General features: G+C 33.1%; 1 long non-coding RNA gene across 1 annotated transcript; it reads left to right on the top strand.

Moving 5' to 3' along the window:
* The first annotated feature begins 1,948 nt into the window (after nt 1–1,948).
* Nucleotides 1,949–10,520, top strand: LOC111063125. The gene is made up of 3 exons (XR_005572002.1): nt 1,949–2,187; nt 2,639–2,813; nt 7,739–10,520. It is a non-coding gene; the product is annotated as an uncharacterized LOC111063125 (long non-coding RNA).
* The last annotated feature ends 927 nt before the right edge of the window (nt 10,521–11,447 follow it).

Raw genomic sequence — 11,447 nt, 5'->3', positions numbered from 1 at the left:
GATTCTTCTAAATTTTTAAATCAATCTGTCCAAATTTAACAAAGTTATAAGCATTTTCAAATGTGATGCTGGTTAAGAATAAAAATAGAGTAATATTCGTATTCCCTACCAGACATTCAGCTGAACTTTGAGTTCTCATTTTATTCTATGGAAAAATGAATGCATTTTTAGCATTTCTGAGCTTGGAATCATATTTTTCAAATGTTTCTTCATATCTTTATCCAATCAGGTACAATTTATATAATATACAGTGATGCAGTAATTAAGATTTCTATTACATAAATACATACATTACATATATAAATTAATAAATATATACATTATATAAATTACATACTTGAGTATATTCTTACCATTGAACAGACCAACACGAATTGTAGAGATTTAAACAAAAGACCCACCTTGTGTTAAGGAATGAACCTACACTTCTTTGGATGAATACTTCGTATACAAATCAATTAATATCAGATAATTTGATAATATTCTAGAGATTGGAGTTAGACTCACTAATATTCTATAAGGAATAATTGTCATACTTGGAAGATGTTGGAGTACATTGCTCATTATAATGTAAATGTAGTTACAGTTTGTAGCATTCGATGTTTTAATGATTCCAGTAGTCCTTCATTATTGTACTTTCTTGTGTATGTCACTGCAATAAACTGAATTTATTGATACACGAAATAATTCTAAAATCAATATAACAATAGGCAGTGTTCGGTAAAGATGGTATTGTGATTAAAATTCATTCAAAGACCTGGCATGCTGCCCAAAAGTCTTCATTCAGTTTTAACAATCGAAACCTTAATATTATTCCAGCAAATAAGTTTGAATTTCACGGCCATTCCCCAATTTTATTCAGATGTTCATACCTTGAGATTAGTGTGGTTAATTTCTGATGAGAAAGTCAAAAACATTTTTTTTAATTTCCAATAATTGATAGAAGGGCCATTTGCACAGTGACAGTTTAAACGAAAATTCCATCTTAAACTGGATTAAATCCATATCAAGTCTCGTTTGTTATAATGTGTTACATTTTGAGTTTAAGCCACCAGCTGATTAAATTCAGTTTAAGCTTTGACTGTGCAAATGGCTCTTAATTCGGTAATTCCCTTTCAACTGATACAGCTCATTGGGGTTTTCAGGGTAATCTCCTAGATTTCTACATTTATTGAGCATGCTTGACTTATTATGCAACCTCAAATAAATAAATAAATTAACTTTATTAATCAACTTTAAATGCATAAAAAAACGGTGCTTGTACAATTTTTTTCCTTTACATATTCTGACAACATGAAAATCTTAGTCTATTGACAATGCTCTACAAAATGTTTTGAGTTATGTGCAATACAAGTTCACGGAGCCGGTCGTTGGTTGATTCAAACAAATCTCGAATCATTATTACAAAGATGAAGTATGGCAACGTTTGATGGACCTTCATGAGGAGTGGAATTTATTTACTATATATGAGAATTGGCAACACAGCTCAGCGGACCAAACATAGGAGCACATTTCACGCAGCAATTATAATATTGAAGGACCTTCTTGAGGAGTAAAATTTGCATGCAACTCCAATGTTGGCGCCAAATCACTCAAGACCCAACATAGGAGTAGATTTTATATAGCAGAATTATATAAGCACTTTGGAGGTTAGAAAGGACCATCATGAGGTGAATAACTTCACAAGGATCTAGATTAATTATGGATGAATATATCATAAATTGAGTGGAATATAACCATTCAGCAAGTCAAGTTCTTCAGGTATAACATAATAGTTTCATTTTGTGACTATCTGATCAAATTTAAAATGGGGGGTCCGGGGAACTACATAAGAGTTGAAATTTTACTGGACTCACAACAGGCACAAAAACGTAAATATATATATATATTGTATAGTATATTGCTCATTTGCGACAAGAGTGACATATCTCAAAAATTGGCAAAAATTAGTTATTGGTGTAAAATGAACCAGTTTCTTCCCCACTTTTTACTGGTAAAACGGCATAACTTGGTTTCAAAAACTCCCCGAGAGTGCAGCTTATGTCACTATTGCATCTTTGAAAACCTGTTTGAGGGTTAGTAGCAACATTGTCACAACTCAGTCATGAGTCATTCGTTGGAGAGTGGAGATTACAAAGTTTTCGTGAAGTCTGTCATAATTATACTTACACCGTTATTGCTTTAAAGGTAAGAATGTTTTCATGGTTTTATTTATCATTAATACAGTATTATTTCATTCTATGTAATTCTTGATGAAATTATTTGCTCAGTCCAAGCTGGTGGTATGAAGAGATACGACATTCTTGTAGAAAATAATCTTTATCCAATGTGAACTCAGTTCAAATGTGACTTTTCTTGTAGAAAATTGTCTTTATTGAGTGCATACTATGTTCAAATATGACCTTATTACAAATATTCTATCCTCATTATGAATCTTAGAGATTCAAATATTATAAAGATATGACATTATTGATGCAAAAACTTACTTGAAATTCATCAACCAGTCTATTTTATTTTGCCTTAATACTTTATTGTTGATACTCCAATCTACTTTTTTCAATTGTGACACTGTTTTCCTTATAATCATTACTAATAAATATATCCAATTTTATTATTCTGTACCTTCTGTTTTTTCCAGAGTGTTATGGAAGATCGGATCCATAATACAAATAATCAGAATTTGATTACAAGTCGTGGGGCAAAAATCCTGGGTCTGGCCCAGGAGGCAACCATTGAACTGGAAAGCAACTGTACCTTACCAGTGGATACTGGATAACATACCAGAGACCAATCTGAACATGAAGAAATTACTGGTAAGTCAATTCCTTTCTAAAAGCTGTAAAGTGGTAAATCTTTGCCCTACTTGTTGGGTGACATTATGTAATGGTGTGGACTGCCAACCATTCATATGTGGTGCGAGATTTTTGGTATTTATAAGTGCGGTTGCTAAAATCCCTATTTTGCAAATAAATTCGCAAAAAGCTAAGGCCGTCCGGCTCGCAAATATGCTGGGTTCAGACCGCAGCTCTAGCTCAGTGGTAGACGCATGAATTTTCCAAATATAATTAATCACCACAGGGTTCAATGACTGGTGATCAATAATTCTTACCGCTGCTTCCGTGAAGTTCTTGAAGAATACCAATAAAGGAAGTCAAAAAGATAATTGGTGACTGATTATCAGTAACCATATATTCAATGGAGAATAATGAAAACCAACTATGATCTTTCTAGTTGATTTTTAAAATGCTTATCATGAATACAGGTATTCACCAACTTACCCTTCTAAAATTCCTTGGAACTTACAACGCCAGTTCTTGAAGTTCTCTGGATCCTTATATGATATACTGTAGACTTATTAAGATAATTATCAGTAAGACATTTCTGGGTGAGTAGTATTTCTATCATCAAAGGATGATAAGTAATAAATGCTCTGAATAAGATCAATATTAATTGATTAACTGATTTTATATGCTGCTGACGAATATTTCTTGGTACCAAGACAGCTCAAACTGTATATCACGAGATGAGTTAGGATATAATAAAAAACTTCTAAGATTTTGTATGCTGACATAAAACATAGAATATATCCCCATAAAATAATATATATAAAATATTCTTATATTTATAATTCCAATATATATAGATTCTTTAATAGTTTAACAATTATCACAAGGTTTATTAGCATTCACAGTTGTGAGCTTTAAAAATTATAAATTTATATTAATACTGATACATGGACTTCCAGTCAATTCAGAATTCTACAACTTAAAACCTGTTCGGTCTGTAGATTTAACATGACATACTTTGATCAATGAGCAAATAATAATTAATAAAAACAACAATACAATAATCTCAGGGTTTTATGAGTTTGTGCCGTGCATGGAAGTAAGCTTCCTACATAAATCAAGTAAATTCATAAAACGTTCTTATAGACTATATGATAGCATTCAACACGTTGCGAATTTCTTAAACTTGAATTAATTTATATAGCACTTTGATCAATTCCCCAATTCACTATTAAAGGCCGGCTAATGAGCTCATTAGAACTAACACTCACAGTAATGATGCTCTTGAAGGTCTTGTAGAGTGAATTAATTATTCCCAATAATTAATTATGCAGGTCCTTTTCATCTCTGCTGGGCTCGCGCGTGGTCCAGATTTCTTATAAATTTCTTTCAGTATTAAAAATATATTTATGGGAACAGATTACAATCAAGAACTCTTTAGCAACACTGAGTTTACAAATAATCAAACATTAATTACAAATATTTCACATTTAAAAAGGGATCAGCTTGATGATTTTAAAATTTAATAGGAAGAAAGAACCCTAATCTCCATGTATGTCCTCACAGATCGGGATCACAAGCCAGAGAGGAATGATTTTCAGAAAAATTTCATCTCTTCCTTGAACGATTTATAAGCTTCCTTCTGATTGGCTTTCTAATCTTAGTAAGACTCAATGCAATTGGTTACTTCAGATTCAGGGTTTCTCCAACCTTGTTATACAAAGATAAATGAAAATTTGTTACATAAATAAATTAAATGATAGACTAAAAGTATTTTGATAATTAAATCTCGATACATGATGCTGTAAAATGATGTACATATAATTTTTATGTGAGTTTTGTGTACTCTTGGTTTTCATACTTTTTTAGATTGCAATAAAAAATCGTGTAACAATACTAGTTGTCCTTATCTATTTACATAAACCTTCCCCAGTGTATATAATATATATTTTGTGAGTAAGATTTATAATTTATTTCTTACTGGTTGGTCAAGCAATCAGCTGATTCTTTAGGTATCGATTCAAAGAACTGTCAAATGATCCTAGATCGATTGATTCATTTAGAATGAAAACAAAGAATTCTAACCTCAAATGTACATGCAAACTTTTATTTTTTATGATCTGCCAATAATAAATAAGCCGCTTCATAATTTTTATCTCTGCCAATGAATTCTCATTATTGTTGAATTACAACTTTGCTTGGTTCTCTTATCGCTTTAGATAAGATGATTACTCTTTATCACAAATAACATTCGATTTTACTTGAGTGGTACTTTGACTAGGCTATCTTTCCTTTCTATTTTATAATTCTATTAAATCTCAATAGTTCATTTCAAAAATATTTTGTGGTGCTAAAATACCACGTGACAAAGCCTACAATCTTTTCAAATTACTTTTGGAGGGCAACGAGTAGTTTTTTCTTTTTTTTTCTCTCTCTACAGTATTTTATTTCAATTTTCTTTGAGTTGGGTTTTCTTTGAGCGCGCGCGAGCGCGCGTATGTGTGTGTGTGTGTATCTGTTAAGAAAAATTGATTTGAGTTATTTCATTTACTTTGTATTGATAGAATTTCATGTATATTCCTCATTTCTATTCTGTAAACAAATAGGTTCTACTCTTTGTTTCTAAAAGTTATGTACTCTCATCTACATATTTATTTTCTGTTCTGAATATTGATTGTTCATTTTTTCCATTATAATGTAGTGCTAGTATGCAATGGGTCTTGCAAGACCTGGCAATACATTGTCATTTGTGATAAAGAATCAATAAAGAATCTTTTAATAACAATGATTTCTGTCAAAACTTCGATGATATAACAGCAGTGCTCTCCTTAACATAGACAATCAGAAAACAATAACAGAGCTTACTATACAATGTATGGAACATCTAGAATGTGATTGCAATCTCCCTGTTTTACAAAACTTATTAATTCATAAAGCAAGCCTCTCTGTCCTGTTTATGAAAATTATGACTGAATACAAAGTGCTTACTGAGAACAAAGTTACTGTTTTAAATAGTAGTTGCTTTTCCATTAAATATAAATGCAATAATAGATGTTTTTAATTTATGCATATATTATTCAAGTATCAAATCTGTTTAATTTTTCAGGATACTATCTATCTCAAAAATGCATGATCATAAACCATTTTTTCCTACAGTTACCCGAGAAAGTGCTCATTCCCGCATCATTTATAGTACGCAAAATACCTTATTCCCACACCCAGTGCGGGAATGTAGATTTGAGTGCGGCAAAGTACTTTGCCGCACTCCAAATTTGCAACATAACAACACAAAATAGTTAACACGCTTTATGACGGTAGAGTGCGGCAAAGTAAAAGAAATGTTGGTAAACCTGAATATGTTGCTTGCTGAAAATTTCTGTAAACCAGCTGATTATTACCGCGAGATAGATATTGGATAATGAACAGTAAATAAACAAGAAGTTTTGATAGTATTCAATATCAGTATTTTATTTCTATTCAAGTTATCATGAACAATTTTTTATGTGTGAGATGCCTATATTTTTAACTGGAATACATTGGAAACATTTATCGACCATTTTTATGATCAAGGAATGAAGTATTTTTATATCTCTATTTACTTTTGTGGTTAGGTTACTCGTGTCATGTTAGTGATACTAAAGCTGTGATTGTTATATTTTCAAAACAATAATGAATCTATTAGGTTTGAAACATAAATATATACACTTCAAAAAAAGTTATTCAGTCTTCAACTCCCCGAAAAATCTCTACTTACATTTTTGTAGAACAACTATAATGAATGCTTGTCGATGAATTAGATGAATTATTAACAGAATAGATGTTATTGAATTCCGTAAACAAAAACACTGGATTTACAATATACTGTTCACTCAACAGTGACTTGAATGATTGAAGTTCAGCATTTCAGGTAAATGTAATGTCTATATAATATAATTTAATCACGTTTTAAATAATGCAGTATAACCTTAATTATACGTTCCATGCGGCTACTTGTTGCTTGGCCAGAAAAGAACAAAGACCAATAATGTATTTACAAGAAAAAACAAGCTGAAACTATATTCTCACACTAATTGTGTATAATATATCATTCAGACTCAAACTTGAGGATATTTGGAACTGGAATAAATAGTACACATGAAAATTTCTTAGAATGGTCGGGTTAGACTCAAGTCTGTCCTGAGGGCTGATCACTAGCCTAATCCTTAATCAGTCCTGGGCATATTAGCTTATTTATTAATTTACATTAATAGAAAAATTAAAACATAAGCTTACAGCTTTGATCGCATAGACAAATTAATCAATAAAACAAATTAATGGGCACCGTATAAGTATAAGCAAAGTTTTGCTGCAAAACTTCCATGTTATCGGATAGGAGAATATTGAACTGTTAGTCATGGGTGAAGTATAACGTTTGTGAGGCTCATTGATGACTCAAAAACATATTCAGACAAGTGATATGGCCATTTCCACACTTGCTGATGACTTCTTTTAGATGAAGTTTTATTATAATTGAATCTCATATAACTTTATAATATTCATTCTATTGTCATTTAGACTGAATTTGGAACAATTCTGTTGTGGAAATGGTTGCAATATTTATTATCAGCATTAAAAATACTAAAGATTTACACAAACAAACATTTTATTTGGTATAGGACATGTTCACCGTCTATTACCGACTTTTCACATTCTATGGTAATTGTAGGAAAAATTTAATGTGCAATACGTGCGCAAAGTTTCTTTGCTGCACTCAAGAAACCATCATTCCGCACTCGCCTACGGCTCGTGCATAAACGTTTCTTTCGGTGCAGCAAAGTGGCACTTTGCGCACTAGTTGCACAAATAACTATTGTCTCATTTTACATATTCAAGGATTGTGTTGTTTGAACAGGTTTTGGAGAAATTCAGATAGCTCAGTGCTATAAAGTCCACACTTCGATTGTTTGTTTCAGAAAATGTGGAAAATGCAGTTCCTAGTGCTAGGTCATCATCTTCATCCAGCTCATCATCCTCTTCGTCCTCATCTAACTCTTCAAGCTCTGGTTCCAGCAGTGACTCTGAAGACTGTGATGATCCTATCATGGATAAAACATACATTCAGCCAAAGAATGACAGTGCATCTGACAGTGAAAATCAAGAACAAAGTGCCAGTGCAGCTGCTGATCATCCTACTACATCATCCACTACATTTGTTGCAGACACATCCACTACAGTATTCTCAGAAATTCATAATAACTCATCTTCGATTGGGAAAGATATTACTATTTTGACAAGTCCAGTAAAAAAAGGAAGAGAACGTAAGGTGAATGCTCAACAATGGCAGAGAAATCAACAGAAGAAAGCTCGGAATTCCGGAAAAGAATACAAAAGGAACACAAAAGATGAAAAAGTAAGACCAGAAAGAAAAATTAAACAACCTTGCTCTGAAAATTGTAGGATTAAATGTGCTTCAAAGTTCACAGAAGAGGAACGCTTACAGCTCTTCTCTGATTACTGGGCCTTGGGTGACCTGTGCAAGCAAAGACAGTATATTGCAAATAGTATGAAAAATATTCAACCAAGATATCAGTATGTACGTGTTGATGGTACCAGACCTCGATGACAAAACAATAATGCTCTCTATTTCTGACTTAATGGGAAAGATATCAGAGTGTGGAAGGAATTTTTCAAAAACACACTGGACATAAATGATCGACCTATTCGCACTGTTCTTGAAAAACGTGATAAGGTAGCGAATATTCTAATGGAAGAGGAAAAACGAGGCAAACATGGGAACCAGGCAACAGTTGACATGAGTGTGAGAGAAGGAATGCGAAATTTCATTGAAACCATCCCAAAAATCGAAAGTCATTATACACGTGCAAACACCTCAAAACATTTCATTGATGGCAGCAAAACAATTGCAGAGCTTCACAAAGACTACTTGAGTTATTGCAAAGAAAATAATCTCCCTCATGGAAATGATGTACTGTTTTATCGGGTTTTTACCAATGAGTTTAATATTTCTTCCTTTGTTCCGAAAAAGGATCAATGCGATCTATGCTTCACCCACACAAATGCTAAGGAGGAAGAAAAAGAAGTATTGAAAGAGAAATATGATAATCATGTGAATGAAAAGGAATTATCCCGGACAGAGAAGAAAAATGATAAAGAAAAGATGGATGATAATACAGTTGTTGCAGTCTACGATCTACAAGCAGTAATGCAGTTGCCAAAAGGGGAAGTGTCTGTTTTTTATTACAAATCGAAGCTGAACATATTGAACTTCAAATTTATGATTTGAAAGAAAATTTGTGTGAGTGTTATGTATGGGATGAATCGAACGGGAATAGAGGAGTGAATGAATTGGGAACTTGCATTCTTAAATACTTGAGAGAGAAAACCGTCGGTGGTGAAAAAGACATCATATTTTACTCAGACAATTGCGCAGGGCAACAGAAAAATAAGTTCATGATAGCATTGTATTCTTATGCTGTCCAGTTTCTGAATATTAGAAGTATAACACACAAATACCTCATCAAGGGGTACACGCAGAACGAGGGAGACTCGGCCCACTCTCTGATCGAGAGACAGGTGAAAGACAATTGAAAAGTGGACCGATGTGGACTCCAGAAGCTTTCATTTCTGCCATCGAAATGGCTAGAAAGAAAGGTGAACCATTCCATGTAAACGAGTTGTTGTTTGATGATTTCTACGATCTCAAAAGATTACAGAGTGATATTGGTCCAGTGATCTGTGAAGACAACTGAAATCAAAATCCTGAAGGTTGTAAAGGAATCTCCGAACTTGCTATATTACAAAACTTCATACTCAGATGCTGATTTTCTGAGGCAGTGATAATAAAAAGAAGAAGAAAACAAATGAAATCGAATTACACCCTGCTTTCTCAGCTAGACCTGGCATTTCTGAGAAGAAGAAAAGTGATCTCATGGACTTGGTGCAAAAGAATTTGATACCAAAATTCTATAAGGGGTAGAGTGACACTGTGAATCTCCATGAAATTCGACTAATGAAACATGAACACTGGAATTTAAAAAAATATTCTTTATTATCTCTCAATTATTGAAATTATTATTTCTAATACTGTACTGTAAAATAAATTTTACATTCTTTTAAATTAGGCCTAAGCTTTTCTAACTTTATGATTCACTTTGATGTAGGTGTACTTACTTTCCATTAATACAATAATTATTAGTGAATTTCATCTTATGCTGCTATAGTCTGGTCGTGCAAAGATGACCCTCCAGCATGATGGAAAAATGGCGTTATCTCGATCAATATAGGCTGAAAATTATAGAAAACATTCTGCTCAATTTGTACCTTTATTGACCGAGCTGGAGTTATTTTCCCATCTTGCCGGAGGGTTATCTTTGCGCGACCAGCCTATAATAAATTGTCTTGATAGGAAAGAAAGAGTTTGAAATGTATTCTGTGACAGTAGAAGTAGATTGACAATACTCTTCATTGGCGAACTCTTATATTTTTAATTTAATTTTTCAAGCTCAGAATTATATGTAAAATTAATTTCAAACACAGAACTAAGTTATGTTATGTTTTGCTCATAATAATTATTTACAAGACAAAATTATCTTTTGATGGAATAATCAATTATAATTGTCTCAGCTTCTTCGAAAGATCCTTGTTAACCGTTCTAGATCAAGTTTATCTAAGATTGCAAGTTTTTCAATAAATCATGCCATTATTCATTTTTTTGTGTGATGAAACTGTTTTTAATTCGTTCCCCATCTTGGCATAATTATAAAAATTGATATATTCTATTTACAACAACGTCACAAGTTGACCTGGTACACTCTTACATTAGTTATTTTGCAACAAGAATGTCACAAGCTGGTAAAGGTTTTTTAGAAAGGTATTGGAGATGAAACTAAATTAGTGGATGTAATTATTGCAATCAAGCATTCAAATTCCATTTTCAAGAGTATATTGTGCACTAATAAAGCTGAACTACCTTTACAATAAGTATTCTATAATAGTTATAGGGCATAGAGATCTTGAAATGCTTCTCCTGAAAAACATTAAAATTTGAGATGTGACATTCTTGTCGCAAATGAGTAGAAGGAAACTAGGAGATTGGACTGACTTTTTTGCTCGAAATCCCCTCCCCCCTCTCCCCCCTCGTCCATCCCTCCTCCCCTTCCCCCCGCCCGCAGGTTGGGGGGGTGTTCTAAAAATAGATTTCCCCTTCCCCTTGTCCAGTGGAGGTGAGGGGGTTGAAAAGAGAGAGATATATCTTTCTCTCTCTCCTTCCCCTTGCCCAGTGGTGGTGAGGGGGTTGAAAAGAGAGGAAGATATCTTTCTCTCTCTCTCTTTCTCTCTCCCCTTCCCCTTGCCCAGTGGGGGTGAGGGGGATGAAAAGAGATATCTCTCTCTCTCTCTCTCCCCAGGTGAGGGAAAAAAAATTTCCCTTTTTGGAGGAAAAATTCCCTCTCTATACTGACAGATTAAAGTGAATCCATATTTCTACATCTAATGCTATACTGACAGATTGAAGTGAATGCTAGATGAGGGAAAAAATCTCTTTGAGAAATTCCCTTGGTGACAGATTAAAGTGAATCCATATTTCTACATCTAATGCTATACTGACAGATTGAAGTGAATGCTAGATGAGGGAAAAAATCTCTTTGAGAAATTCCCTTGGTG

Source organism: Nilaparvata lugens, chromosome 1, assembly GCF_014356525.2.
Source record: "Nilaparvata lugens isolate BPH chromosome 1, ASM1435652v1, whole genome shotgun sequence".
Lineage (NCBI taxonomy): Eukaryota > Metazoa > Arthropoda > Insecta > Hemiptera > Delphacidae > Nilaparvata > Nilaparvata lugens.
Note: the sequence above shows the minus strand (reverse complement) of the source record. Positions and strands in the feature narration are given on the sequence as shown.